Here is a 15,891-nt window from a genome sequence, read left to right on the forward strand (position 1 = left end):
CTGAGCAGTGGTCACACAGAGCCAAGGCCTTTTCTGCTTTTCATACTGCCTGGCTGGCAAGGGGGCTGGGAGGACACACAGCTGGGACAGATGACCCAAAGTGATCAAAGGCACGTTCCAGACCACACAACTTCATGCTCAGCACATAAAGTGGGGGGCAGAAGGAAGGAGGGGAGGGATGTTTGGAGTGATGTTTCTCTTCCCAAGTCACTGTTGTGCGGCCTGGAACCCTGCTCTCTGTGGGATGGCTGAACACCTGCCTGCCCTGGGAAACAGGGAGAGAATTTCTGGGTTTGCTTTGTTTGCACACGTGGCTTTTGCTTTCCATATTAAACTGTCAATCCCAACCCATGACTTTTCCAGCTTTGACCCTTCTGATTCTCTCTCTATTCCTTCTGGCAAGGGAGTGAGGCAGCGGCTGTGTGGGGCTTGGCGGCTACACCAGTACATTGGCTGACAAACTCAGGATGCAGGAATTATATTCCCTCTATATGTTTTCAGACTTCTCAGTCCCTGAAAGTGTCCTCTATGGTTTATTTCCTCCTCTAGCTGCAAAGCAAGCTCTATCCTTTAATGCTGACAATGCTGCCATACAAGAAGGAAGGATTGAGTGTTAACAGAGTATTTGGGGGGGTATTGTGGATGAGGTGTTGAATAGAAGAGCTTCTTTTTTCTTCTCTAGCAGTCATAGAGGCCATTGTCAGGAGAAATAATTTCACTGGTTTCTTTATGTATTTTTATATCAACTGCCATCACACCTAAGTTGGAGGAAATTGTGCAAAGGCTTCACCAAAGGAATTTGGACTCCTTTTTTCTAGGAAAAATGGGAGTCCATACTTCTACAGCCCTCTAGCTCAGTGAGGTGTTATGGGGGTCCTCTTGTTGGAAATTATAACTTAAAATTATATAAGTTATTATATAATTATTAAGTTATTATAGAATTTAATAATGACACAATTTATATAATAATATATCATCTAATAATATTATAATATTATAATATTATAATAATTTATTGTAATATTATAATATATTATCATGTAATATATAATTTCTATAATATGTATATAATTTAATAACTATATTATTATTATTATTAAGTTATTATATAACTTATAATTTTATACGTTTGCAATTTTTTGTATAACTTTAGTCAGGGGTTTTTGTTTGCCTTTGCCCAAATGGAAAGGAATTGAAGTTTCTTTTCAAAAGACTGTTTCATCACTCCAGGCCTGATGAGCTTAACATCTCTGCAGGCTGGGGGTAGGACAGAAGATACACAAAAGGTAACGACCATCAACGACCATAAACAACCATCAACCCAAACATAACACCTGATCTGGGAAAAGATAGATAAGAGATAGATAAGAATGAGGATCTAATTAGCATCGGAGTCCAAGAGATCTGTAACCATTAAGAAACCAAATACTACAGACTGTGTAAGTTGGAACCAATGAGCTTTGAACCAATGTATCTCTATGGGTTTTGACTGTATAAAGTTTGTGAAAAATCTGGTAAAATTCCCATATCATGGATTTTCTCTGCACAACCCGGGCTATGGGATGAAATTATTTCTGTTGCACATCCTGGCCAGAACAACATCCTGTCCAGAATGAAGTAATGCATTGATTCCCTAACACTAAAAATGTTGTTGGAGAGTTTTTGTTTTTCCCACGGTTTCAGTGATGACTGTGCTTTATTCTAGGCATGTTTTTATTATTTCTGGGAACGGGATCTCCTTTACTAAGGCACTTTTAGAATGTGTTGCCTAGAGACAGTTTGTTTAGTGTGAAATTTCAGTGCTTGGCTTTACACTTGAGTAAATGGTTCTGAAATGAGTGACAGGTATTATAAAATTTGAAAATAACTGCGAAATATGTATTTGTTATTTTATTTACCCTTGCATAGTCCATAACTTGTTTCTAAGACCCACTTTGTTTAAAAGGTTGGACTTTTTAAACAAAGTTTTGCACAACTTTGTGACTTGAGATTCAGCTGTCAGATAAGAATTAAACTTGAAATCTTCAAGGAAATGAAAAAAAAGTAAAAAAAAAGAGCCTCACATTCACAACAGTAGCTTTCCTGCATTATTTGAAGGAACCGTGAGAAATTTAACACCTGTAGCTTTTAGGTGCAGCAGGGTTCACTGCTCAGCTGTTCACTGCTCATTCTGTGCCATAGTTTGAATTGGCTTCCTTATAGTTGCTGGTGCTTCCATGTAGGATTGCTTTACTTGTCTGATTCATAAGGGAGGTGACAGTGACACTTGTTAGAGCTTTTGCTGCCAGGGGTTTCCCCAGCAGCTCAGACTTGAAGCTCAGCTGGGTAGAGTGAGCTACTTCCATACACTGGTCATGTGAAAGAATATTTTTCCCCTCAGTTGATTTTTTTTTTTTTTTTTTGCATGCTAAAAATGTTATTACCTCAGTTAAAAGTTCTTCCTTTTTTAAATTTGAAACTGTGGGTTAAGGGGAAGAATGAAGATAATGCCATAAATAAAATTGTTACCAGATGATAAATGGCCTACACCTGGTGAGCTGACACAAAGCTTGTTCCAGAATGCCTGGCCTATGGAAACTGCACAATGCCTGTTGTGTAAGAAGGAGAACTGGAAATTCACCGGCCTCAGTGTCCTGCCAACTCAGCCAGGTCACCTGGAACCTTGGGGTCCACAACTGTGGGAATCCAGGGCTTCCCTCTGGCTGCCCTGGAAGGTCTGGGACCCTGGCAGGGGTCAGGAACCCCCCTGGACAGAGCCCCCAGAGACACTGGCTGTGATCTCTGTCCATGGAAAAGAGTTTTCAATCTTACAGGATGAGTGTTTGATATAAGTAATAATTAAGTGTGGCACGGGTGCAAAAGTAAAATTTTAGGATTCTAGATTAGGGGTCCAAAGGGGACAAGATGGAGGAAATTGGGTGTGCCTTGTCCTTTTTCTCCTCCTTCATGCCCTCCATGTCTCACTGTGGTGTTGGCATTTTTCTGTTGGTTCAGGCTGGGGACACACTGTCCAACGTAGGTGACAGATATTGGCACGTTATTGTAAATCCAGCACAGGTAGTTTGTGGTATTTAATGTTTGTACCATCCCACTGAGGGCAGAGCCCCACATGCTGCCCTGCAGGACAGAGCTGCGGCAGGGCAGCAGAACATGTTAGAGATAAACAGAATAAACAACCTTGAAACCAGCACAGACCAATTATGGCTTCTGCTTTGGCAGCGGGGCTGACAGACAGAGACTTTCTACAACCTCGGAATCATCAATACCTCAGATTCTGACACACAACCACCAGGGACCACCAGAGAGACCCCCAGGATAGAAGAATGAATGTGTAAAGGATTTTGGGGAAATCATATGTATGTATAAAAAAATATATGTCTAAAAATCATATGTATAATCATATGTATCATATGATTATCATATGAATGTTTAGTCTGGGACAATCAATGAATATGTATAAAAAATACAGAATATAAACAGAAACTTTCCTGTACTCAGCATGAACGGCTTTGGGAGGAGCTATCCCCCCGTGCATCTGGCTGAATAAAGAATGCTGCTTTTTAATGCTACATTGGTGTTAAGAAGTCTTTTTTTTTTACTGAATTTTTGCTAACAAAATAATTAAATTCTTGTCTTAAGTGACAATAAAGCAGCACGAGGTTGCTACAAAGGGGTTTGCAGAGAATTCCAAGCTAGAAGTCATATGCCATAAGTCCGATGAAGAGCTGCTGAGGGAGCTGGAAAGGGCTCAGCCTGGAGCAAAGGAGGCTCAGGGGAGACCTTGTGGCTCTGCACAGCTCCTGCCAGGAGGGGACAGCCAGAGGGGTTGGGCTGTGATCCCAGGGAACAGCAACAGGAGGAGAGGGAACAGCCTCAAGCTGTGTCAGGAGGAATTTCTCCACTGAAAGGGAGGTAAGGAGCTGCCCAGGGAGGTGGTAGAGTCCCCATCCTTCGCTTCCTTATTTACTGCTTACAGTTCTACTGGTCAAACAAAGGTTGAAGTACAATTCCCAGGGCCTATGGCTTTTTTTGTTTTAGTCAACAATGCTAGGCTCTGGCACAAATTAGTCTCTCACTACACATCCATGGTCAAGGAGTAGATGTTTCCATGCATTCTGCCATTGTCTTAAACCCTGGACTTGTGGCTTCCACTCTGCTTCTGGGACAGGACATGTATAGCACTGTGTCAGGGGTTTACAAGAGGTGGGTTGGAAACAACTGGTCATAGAGTCATGGAACCATGGAACCATGGAACCCCTGACATGGAAGGGACCTCTACATTCCTTCTGTCCTGCCTACCCCTCCCAAAGAGCCTCTAACTGCCCAGAAGTAACTGGTGAGGAACCTTTGTGTAATGAACCTTCTCCTTCTGAGTGAAGAACTTTCTGGGTGAAGAAGCAGAACCCAGAATGTGGTCAGGTACTGGAAGAGGTTCCCCAGAGAATTGGCTACTGCACCAAGTCAGCTGTCAGACATGTGGTGTGCTTGTTGGGGTGGTCCTATTCAGGGCCAGGAGTTGGACTTGATGATCCTTGTGGGTCCCCTCTAACTCAGCAGATTCTGATTCACCCAGAAGGTTTTTTTCACCCAGGAGGTTCTTTACCCAAATGGTTCTTCACTCAGAGGGTGGTTGGGCACTGGAACAGCCTTCCCAGAGAACTGGTCATGGCACTGAGCCAGCTGTCAGACACATGGTGTGGTTGTTGGGGCTGTCCTGTGCAGGGACAGGAATTGGACTTGATGGACCTTGTGGATCCCTTTCAACAGAGGGGTTTCTATAATTCCTAATATCTTACCTAAAATTCACCTGACACAATCCCACATGCATCCTCTAAAATCAACATTGGGTTACCACATCATTCTCCCTGTTTCCCTTCTTCCCCCTGCCCTTTCTTCTTTATTTGTCTTGGCCCTGGGTTGAGGCTTTCTGGTTTTCCATCTTTCCGTGAACCTTCACTCGGTAAATGCAGGTATACCACGGGTTTCCCCAGTTGCTCTTCACAAGAAGTTTGACATGTGAAAAGGCTCTGGGGAGCAGCATGTTCTGGGAAGAGGGAAAAGGAGGGTGTTAAAATCAACAGAGAAATCAACATGTTTTACCCTGCCAACCCTGTTTCTGCTCAGGAATGAACTCCCAAAAGAAGCTGGGAGAAGCAATAGGGATCTGAAGCTCACTGCTGGTACTAGGGCTGCTGGGGAGGCTGGGGGCAAGGGAAGGCACTTGGCATCTTCTGCAGGCTGGCCCAGCTGGGGCTGCTCCCCCTTTCCCTCCGTCCCTTGCTCTTTGCTGACATGGGCTGAGGACGTGCTCCTGGGCATGGGGCTGGTGTGTCACCCACTGGTGTGTCACACACTGGTGTATTCAGTCACCCACTGGTGTGTCAGTCACCCACTAGTGTGTCACCCCACTGAGCCCCTGCCATGCCCTCTGCCTGCCTTCCTCCTGGCAGACTGAGACCAATGGGAGAGAAGGGGCGTTCTGTGCAGGGGTGTCACTGTCCAGCTTGTCAGCAGGGCACAGAGTGGAACAGCAGTGCTGCCTGATGGCTTTTGCCACCACTTGTCCCCGTTTCTCGGTGGCACAAGGTCTGTTTGCTGTTTGGGTGGTGTGGCTGCTTGTGCATCTGGCTTTTCTGAAGGCAGTGGCTGCAGCCAGGGATCTCTCAGGAGCTGTGTTGCCATGGGCCTGACCCTGTCCTTTGGCCACCACAACCACGTGCTACTCTGCCCTCCAAGACCCACCAGGTCTCTTTCAGCAGCAATCCAGAACCCTCTGCCCAGGGAGGAAACATTTGCACCTTCCCAGCCACCAACTTGCAAAAAGCCTGTTTTGCTCTGTGGCCCCTGGCCCCCACGTGTTGAGCATACCTTCAGAGGGAAAGTCTGCGTGGGGTATTTTTCCACATTGTAGATGAACACCCCCAAGAGAGTTTCGTCTTCTCTGTCTGCATCTACTCCCTTGGAAGCAAAGCACAAGGAGAGCAAGCCGGGCTCATCCCAGCAAAGAGGGAATGGACAGGCTGGACCAGCCCTCGTCTGTACCCAGCCTCCCCCAGGGCCCTGGCACTGGTTAGGGTAGAGCTCAGTCTCTGCCTTGCGTTTTGGCCAAGAACCCTCAGGTGCTTGGCCAGAAGGAGTCTTGAGAAGAATGCACCTCTCGAGCACAGCAGTGCTCAGGAGAGTGCAGGACACAAAGCTCAGGGGATGCACAAAAAGCAAGCAAGACCTGGCCCTGAGCTCCTGCCTGGGCCAGGCCCCCAGCAGAAGTGCCCAGCACACTTACAAAGATAGCAATGTCTTTGGGGGCACTGATGATGGTCCGACTTGGAGAGGCATCTTTGGAGATGTGCTGCACTGTGATGGCAGTCAGGTAGACTCGTGCTGGCAACTTGATGACAACCTGGCCCTGATGCCCTTTGAAAGCCCAGCAGTTTCCTGGGAAAACATTTGGTTGCAAAGGAATGCAACAGCAGTGATGTGTGGGTTAACACAACTACCCATGTAGCTTGAAGCACTGGGGCTGACATGTCTGTGGGCTCTACTTCAGCTTGAAAATAAGGGGCATGTGAGGAAATGGACAGAAGCAGAAGGACTTCCCTGCCTGCCAAAGTGGGCTCAGCGTGGCAGAACAGAGAATACTGGGTACAAAACCATCCTACTCAGGAGCAAGCGGAAACACCTCTGCCCAGGGACTCTGTAGGGCATCCCTCCTCCCACCTCCCACCCTGAAAAGCAGTTCTTGGGGTTGACAGTGGAGACAGGGTCACCAGATAGAAAGAAATCCTTTCACCCAGCTGTGGCCAAGGACTGTGAGTGGACTGCAGCAGTACAGCTCAGTTTGGCTCCACTCCCCTCTGGAGAGGAACCGCTGCTTCTCAGCAAGCCCAGCCCGTGTTCCAGCTCTGGTTTCAGGAATCAAATCTACTTCATCAGTACCACTGGGAGAGCCCCCAGGAATGGTTCCCAAATTCACAGGAGAGAAGAAAACTGGTGATTTCTGCTCAGATACCTGCAGAATAGTATCAGGAGGGCTGGTAGTCCAGAAGAAGCGTAAAATCCTGCAGAGAAAACTGTCTTTGCAGTCGTAGGTCTGGGAAGTTCATTGTGTCTCCATGGTGGCTCCTGTAAGGAAGGGAGGGCAAATGGCTGCAAGCAGCTAGAGACTGGCAGGGCTTGGTGCTCAGACACCATTTGTGGTGCCACTGGGCAGCTCCTGTCTTGTCTGCATCACCCTGCCCTGGGGGGCAATGACAGCAGCCACATGCCTGGTGACTGCCTCTCCCACAGGGCTGAGAGCTGGGAGGAAGCAAAGCACAAGCCAGCCATTCCTTCTCCAGGTGCAGTGGGGAGGAAGAGACCCCCTCCATCCACACAGGAACGTTGTCATTTCTGTGCCATGCCCCCAGGAACGTGTGTGGAGGCAACCCCAGTCGTCCTCGTGGAGTCTGTGGGCAGGACACAGACAAGCACAGGGCAAAGAGACCAGGCTGCTCGTGTCCTTACCACAGCTCTTCAGGGCCCAGTTCATCTTGACACAGGGTTCCAAAGCCATCTGGCTCAATTCCTGGGAAAGCCACGAGCAAACAGGAAAGGACCACGTCAGTGGACAGCTCAGCACGCTGCCAGCACCCACAGAGGCAGGGCTCAGTGTCAGCCGTGCCCGCAGAGCTGGCAAACTCTGCGCTGCTGACAGGAGCCATGAGGAACAGGGTCTGTGGCCACAACGTTCTGACCCCACCAACAATACCAAGGAGAGCTTTCTTAGGGCTTCTGCCCAGCCAAGCCTCTTTCCCAAAAATGGCAGGGTCACCTTCAAGCTACTGATCTCCACCCTAAGCTGAGTGACCTCTTCCAGCAGATTCTGCAACTTTTGGGTTTCAATCAAAGTGTGTGAATTCCTGGAGGAACAGAAAAGCAGATCTTGTCAAAGCAGCCCATTCTTTCTGTGAAGCACCTGAGCCCAGTGCTTTCCCTGCTCTGCCAGTGCTTCTTTCCAGCCCAAGCTGAGCAAAAGGCCAAGGCAGGACAGAAGGACAGGAGCTGTTGCCGTTTGGAAACTGAGCGCAGGTACCACAAGGTTAGCTGACACTTCTGCACAGACACAGTTCCAGTTCAGGAAATCTCTCTTACCAGAAGGTTTTCAGTTCTGCTGGAAATACACTTTGCAGCTTCTGAAAGAGAAACATCTTGATTAGAACATCTACTGCCAGAGCCACCATGGCTTCCCAGGGCAGACTACACAATTTGCTTCTTCTTTGGGTCATGCAGAAGAGCAGAAGAGCCTCAGATTTATCCAGCCACCATCAGCAGCACTCCCTTGCAGGAGGGGCCTGTCCCACAAGAGTCACAAACCTCCATGAGTCCCTTTGTCCACGGTGACTATTCTGACAGGGCAGTCCTGCAGAAAGCACCTGCAGTTCCCATCACCAGGCAGTCACTGGAGTGGGGTTTGCAGGGTTGTCTGCTCCCTGCTGCCTTGGGGGGTCAGGCAGCAGGTTAGCTGAGGGGCTGGAATGTGGGGTGCAGAGAGAGGATGTGCCTGTGACTGAGGGCTGTCAGCCCAGGCTTCGGGGACATGGCAGCATGGCCTGCAGTTGTGCTCACTGCCCCGGTTCTGCTCCCTGTTTCACTTTAGTCAGCAGCAGGACCAGGCTGTAGGGGCTGGGAGAGGAACCTGCCCACCCCGGCCCTTGCACCGCCCCATCCCCAGTTCAGCTGTGGAAATAACCTATGCCCTTCTCTCTCAACCTTGCAGCAAGCTGATCAGTCCAGCGGCCAGAGCAGCAGCACGGCTGTGAGACTACCTGGGAGTCTTTGGGTGTCCACAAGCCAGTCAAGGGCACCCTCAGGGAGCACAAGGGCCACAGGAGTTTCCACACATAATGGCCCCGAAGGAAAACCTGCATCAGCACAGCCAGGCTGTCGCTCTCAGTTGTTGGCTTGTGAAAACTCACCAAGAGCCACTGAGAGCAACACGATGAAGACTTTAAAGCTCTTCTTCAGCTGCACCATCTTTTCCCTGAAAGAGAGGGAGTCCTGGGGCTGTCAGTTACCAGGACTTAGGCAAATCCCTTCACAGCAAAGATGCGCAGGAGCTTTGCCTGACTTTGGTCCCAGAGCTCTGCTACACCTGCATGGTCTCTTGCCAGAGGTGGGGAAAACCCTTCCCCTGCAGATGCTTGGCTCTCCCCTGAGTGTTTGGCTATGCAGCAGTTTGTCTTTCTGCAGCCAAAGCTGGAGGCTCAGGATCTGGTGTGCCAGTGACTGTGGATATTCTCAGTTCAGTCAGAGAGAAAACAGAGGGTTTCTAACCAGGCAGAAGCCTGGGAAACACTTGGGAAAGAAAGTAAATAGTCCTTTATCTCTCTTGTTGTTCACATTGTTTATAGATAAGTTCCGCCACTGAGTGTCATTCACTGCACACCAATGTCTCACGATGTTTTTACTCTGGGACCAATGGAATTGTTCTGGATGATGCTCTCTATAAAAGAGTGATGTATTTGAAATAAATCAGAGTTTTACTCTCTCGCCTTCTGAACTGGAGTTCTTTCATACCGTCCTGCCTCAATGGCGTCAAGTGACACTGCCAAGAGGCTTTGCTCTTGGCTCTGCCTGAGACTGGCCACAGCACAAGCAGTGCTCAAGCTTCATCGTCCAAGTGAGAGCCCTGGGCTGCTGATTAGGGAACACCCTCTGCTCTCCCCTCTGCTTGCACTGGCCCTCAGACATTCCCATCCTGCCCCTTGTCCACAGTAGAAACATGTAGTGTGCACTCTGCGAGGATGGCATGGGCTCAGAAAATTTCAAAGGCACCTGCCAAATAAGCCTGAAGAACATCTCTTGGAAAAGAAACCAGAGCAAAGTTATGCCTGCCTCTTGAGTCTCTTCTCTTCCTCAGCTGGGACCCATCCCCACAGAAAGGGGACTTCACACATCATGGGGCTGGTCTTCAGAAAACTTTTCAGCTTCCTCATGCTGCTCCAACCCCACTGACAACCACATCCATCCTCCTGTTCCAACCTGACACCCTGGACAGGAGGAGCTCACTTCATACCAGCTCATTGGGCACTTGCTGAGCTCCACAGTCACCTCTGCCAGTGGTTTGGAAGACTGCAATGGTTTGTCTGGTGAGCCTTTCTCCTCCCCTTCCCTCTGCGCTCAGCTCTGCCTAATCAGCTGCAGCAGGACATGATGTCTGCCCAGTGACAGCCACACAGCCACTCTGGCTTCTGTCCCCATGGCACAGGGCTGTGCAGGCAGCTGCTCTGACCTCACAGCCGTGGGGGCTCTGCTTTCACAATTGGGGTGCCCAGGGCGATAGCCACATGGCAACCGTGTATCTGTGCATCTCCATTTTGGTTTGCAAAAGGCCCTGCTCAGAGGTCTGCCTTAAGGTTAGATGGTCCATCCCACCACCTGACTAGTAAGTTATCTATAAACAAGCAAAGGATGCTTGCAGAGGGCCAGAAAACTGCAATTACAGGATGGTTTGGATTGTGTGATGGATGAGTAATGCAATGAGTGACTCTCACAATTAAAAGGCAAATATCATGTCTATATGTTAAGAGAAGTTTTATAGATTTATAGTTATGTTTTACCCCCTTGTGTTGTTATCAGGGGTGGCCTGGGTTTGGGACATTTGGGAGGGTGGGATCGTTACTATGGCAACAGCTGACCTCCAATCAGGATGTCAGGAAGTGATCTCCAGCACTGGACAGCGAAGAAGGAGTCAATGGACAGAACTTTGGGAGGGGCTAAAGGGTTAAAAGGTGGAAACCTCCATTGTGTGGGTGAGCACGTGGTGGGAAAGATCTTCTGCTCCTGGTGCTGTAATATTTTCTCTATTCAGTCTTCTGTTGCATTTTTTATAAGGTTTTAATAAACCTTTTAAATGTTTTTGGAAGTGAGTATCATTTCTCACAGATTGGAAGGATGCTCCAATGTTCATGTCTGAACTCTGGAAATTATTACAATTCAGCCTCAGCAGCATCAGTGTCAGCAGGCACTTGTTCCTGAGGCCATGAGCTGGCCCTATTCACCTTACAGTAATGGAACCACACACTATGGAGCATGTGAAGCCCAGTTTCTTACAGCTTTGTGTGTGAAAGACAGACCTTTGTTGGCCAGTGACTAACTCAGAGGTGATTTTCTGTTTAGAACAACCATACCTTTCCTATCAGATTCTGTTATCTATAAAAGTATTGCTGTTGCCTTTGCTGGACAGAAGTATTAACTTGACTTGTTTCCTCTACCCAGTTGTTCCCACTATGCTCCAAGACTGTGGGAAATTTGTTACTAACTTCTGCCAAACTGTGCACAGTGCTGAAATAATCACCAGAGAGACTGGATGCACAAATAGTGCCATTGCATTCATCTGGTTTCCTGGAACCGCAAAATATCCTTAATATATCATTTCTGCTCCTTTTCCTCCTCCCAGCTTACCCTCAGTTGCATTGAGTGCTTTTTCCCTTACGGTTTATAGCCTGGGCAATACCACCCTGCTCAGACCCGCGTTGCATGCAAAATCCCCTTTGTTCTTCAAGAAAAGGGAACCACAAAGACATGGCCTCTGTGCCTCCCTTTCCCGTGCAAGTTACTGTAATCTGCTCTAGAAGGGATTGTGGTGATGGAGGGCTGTGGGAATCCAGGGCTTCCCTCTGGCTGCCCTGACAGGTCTGGGACCCTGGCAGGGGTCAGGAACCCCCTGGACAGAGCCCCCAGAGACACTGGCTGTGATCTCTGTCCATGGAAAAGAGTTTTCAATCTTACAAGCTCTTACAAGAATTACAAGCTCTGAGTGTTTGATATGAGTAATAATTAAGTGTGGCACGGGTGCAAAAGTAAAATTTTAGGTTTCTAGATAAGGGGTTCAAAGGGGACAAGATGGAGGAAATTGGGTGTGCCTTGTCCTTTTTCTCCTTCTTCATGCCCTCCATGTTTCACTGTGGTGTTGGCATTTTTCTGTTGGTTTAGGCTGGGGACACACTGTCCAACGTAGGTGACAGATATTGGCACGTTATTGTAAATCCAGCACAGGTAGTTTCTGGTATTTAATGTTTGTACCATCCCACTGAGGGCAGAGCCCCACACGCTGCCCTGCAGGACAGAGCTGCGGCAGGGCAGCAGAACATGTTAGAGATAAACAGAATAAACAACCTTGAAACAGCACAGACCAATTATGGCTTCTGCTTTGGCAGCGGGGCTGACAGACAGAGACTTTCTACAATCTCAGAATCATCAATACCCACAGATTCTGACAAAGGGCAAAGCCCCTGGTACCCTCAGCACCTGATGGGTCCCATGGTGCTGCTGTAAGGGAAGCAAAAAATGCCCAATGGACAAGCAAAGGAGATGTGCAGGAGGGCTGCAAGAAAGGGGCTCCCTTCACCCTTCAGGCCTCCTACTGGTACACCTGTGGTGAGAAAGTGAGAGGACCTGGCTTTGCCAAACACAACCACAACAGCTGGAACAGACCCAGCTGGCATTTCTGATGGGCCATCCAACAAAACATGCTCATGTATGTACCACAGTCTCACATAACTGAAGAAAGCACCAAAAAGCCAGGTGGGAACCCAAGTCCTTTGCCTAAAGCCAATAAGAGCTGTCATTTCTGCTTAGTAACTCCAGCTGCTGTTTGGAAACCTGGAAACCAGTGTGGCAGGACTTCCCCCAGCACAGGAGAGCTGGTCTGGTCTGTCCATCAGCTGGTGCCATAGCTCTGGGCATTGTCCTCCCATCACAGGAACTGGTGAGGGAACCAGGCTGGCCCGTCTGACTGCTGAGCTGTCTCTGGCTGGTGAGCTCTCCCTCTCTCTCTCTGGCACCAGAGGTAGAACTCCCAGTGGACAATTCTTGGGGTCTGTGGTGTCAAGGTGACCCCAAGATTGTACAAGTCTTTTTCTCCCAGCCCATGAAGCCAAAGAAGGAGTCGGAATGTGTAGGGTCAGCTTCCCAAGGTTGTTTCTTTTCCTTATCTAGAATATTCTTTCTCTGACCTGCTGAGCTCTGTCCAGCAGGTCGGCCATGGCATTGTGTCTGCCCTCAGGGCAGTGTTTGCATTTTATACCAAAAACTACCTGTACTATATTTACAATAATGTGCCAATGTCTATCATTTATGTTGGACAGCGAGTCTCTACCTTAAACCAATAAAAAGTGTCACCATCACAGCAAGACAAGGAGGGCAAGAAGAAGGAGAAGTAGGTCAGGACACAATCAAATTCCTCCATCTTGTCCCCCTGAACCCCATTCTAAAAAGCCCCAAAATTCTACTTTTTCACCCTGTGTTAATTTAACTATCGCACTAGTCAAACCCTTGTGGCTTGTAATTCCTCATACAGAGTTGGCAGTTTTTTCCACAGGCTAAAATCGAAGCCAGAGATGTTTTTGACTTCATGCCAGGGTCTCTGAGCCCCCTGCCAGGGTCTGGGGACAGCCAGGGCAGCCACGGGGATGTCCTGGGTTCCAACAGACAATGAACAACTGGCCTTGAGAACAAGATATGGGGATATAAACTGGAATTTCTGACTGGCAGACACTTCACTTTACAAACTATAAAAGCTGCACAAACTTTCATGGAGGCAGAAGTCTACTACTTACACCTTGGAAATGTGAAGGATTTCTCTCCAGAGTTTGATGCAAATTCCAGAGGTATTTTCCCAGGAACTGAGCTGAAAGGACCTTATGTTTGTTCCATCATCAATTCCATGCTAAATTACATTGACTCCTAATCTATACTATTTCTTCACTAGCTGTTATATAGGTACCTTTTTATCTACTAGCAGTTGGCTTTGTTTCATCCTGTGTAGTAAGCAGACCTTTTAAAGTCCGAAGTCTGTTAATCTTGTGTCTATTCAATAAATAATTCATTTTGTAATAGACCTAATTCACCATTCTTAAGAACTTGCAAGTGAGAGACATTTGGGGTGCAAGCCACCTCAAACAGAGCTACTGCCAGAAATCTGAGTCAAAGGCAGGACTTGTCTAAGCTCTCGTCTCCATTTTTCACAACCAGTCATGTGCTGACATTGAATTTTGTAATTAGAAGAAAACTCTCCTGTCTATTAAAAAAAAAAAAAACAAGGTTTCAAATATAGGAACATAACCAATGACAGAGAGAGATGGTAACTGAGGCCCCAGGACAAAATATTTTATAAATATTGCTGTGATGCCTCTTATAGATACACTTGACCCCATCAGCTGTACTTTGGATCAGGCCAGCTATGGAGCAACGGGTCCCACGCCCTGTGGTGGATTTGGGAGCTGGAATGCTCCTGGCTTAGGTACAAGGAAGTGAAGGTGCCTTGTAAAAATATTTTTAATGTGGTTTCAAAGCCCAGAAGTGGAAAATAACTAAGGTACAGAAGAAGATAACAGAGCGAAAACAAAGACATCTATCTTCTCTAAACTATTGACTAGCAGCCAACTATTTCACTCTAATAAATATTGCCATCAGGGTAAGGCAAATTTGAGCTGCCCCTGAGTGGCAGCTGGACTGCATACCAGTGACTCTCCCCTTGAACTGGAGCACCACTCAAGGTTTCAGATCCCTTGCCTGAAAATAAGAGGTCCTTCCATGCCCAAGGCAGAGAGATTTCTTAGTTGCAACAGATCCTCAGTAAGTGACTGATGGCATGTTGAATTAATTTTAAAAATCCATGTAGCTGTTCAGTATTAACTTCTATAAATTTTATATAGATAATTCCATTAAACATAAACCATTGTCATAATCTGAGGCTAAGATTAGACCTAGCTGAATCCAGGCTTTGTGTGGAGGTTAGAAAGCACAGGGGTCCATTCTGAACCCCATTGCAACAGTCTTCCTCACCCTCTGAACCTTCCTTAGGGAGCTGGGCTCTTGTGCTTCCCTTTCCTCTTCTCCCTCCTCAGCTTTGGCCAGCTGAAGAACATAAACTCCCAAATAGTTTGGGTTAGAAGAGACCCAGGAGACTGTGGGATTATGCCTTTTTCTGACCAAGAGATGGGGTAACTGAGAGTCATTTTAAAAACTTTTATTCCATTTTTCAATCTCATGAGAAGGGTGAGACAATACAGATGTTATAATTTACACCATCACAATCAGAAGCAAACTATTTCCTAATTACAAAACATTATAAGCATTTCGTGGCCTATCAGCTTATGCTGCACCATGCTGTAAATGCTTTGAAGTAAATAATGTAAAATTACCCCTCCTGGGTCCTACTACAATGCTTCTTTTTCAGTTCTGTTTCTCCAAAGTATCCAGTCTTATTTGCAAGGCCGTCCTTTGAAACTAGTTTTATTTCTCTCTCAGCAATGTCTGTCCTATTCCATGTGAAACTTCTTTCAGGCTTTGAGAATTCTCTACAAATCCATTTCCCACAGGAGCCCATCCTGTTCCACCCCTGCCATGCAGGGACACCTCCCACTGTCCCAGGTTGCTCCAAGCCCTGTCCAGCCTGGCCTTGGGCACTGCCAGGGATGGGGCAGCCACAGCTGCTCTGGGCACCCTGTGCCAGGGCCTCACCTCTCTCACAGGGAGGAATTTCTTGCTAATATTCAATTTAAATCTACCATCTTTCAGCTTAAAGCTGTTCCCCCTTGTCCACTCTGTCCTTGTCCAAAGTCCAGCTCTCTTGCTGGCTTCCTTCTCCTAAAAGTTTTCTTGGTCATCTCATCTTTCTGCCTTCCAGGTAAGTAGATTATCTTAACAGTGTAAGCATGGCACTGGTAAGCAAATATTTAAACTGTCATTTTAAAGATAAGAATTAAGAGGGAGGGCAGGAAATTACAGCTAAATGGCAAATAAAACTTTAATTTAGTGCTTAAACAACTTGAGTCCTTATGCTGTACCTGCAGCAGAGGGCTGACACTTGTATACCAGGTCACGATAAATCCAAAAATCCTTCTGCTA

The sequence above is a fragment of the Taeniopygia guttata genome, chromosome 26 (genome assembly GCF_048771995.1).
Source record: "Taeniopygia guttata chromosome 26, bTaeGut7.mat, whole genome shotgun sequence".
NCBI classification, from domain to species: Eukaryota; Metazoa; Chordata; class Aves; order Passeriformes; family Estrildidae; genus Taeniopygia; species Taeniopygia guttata.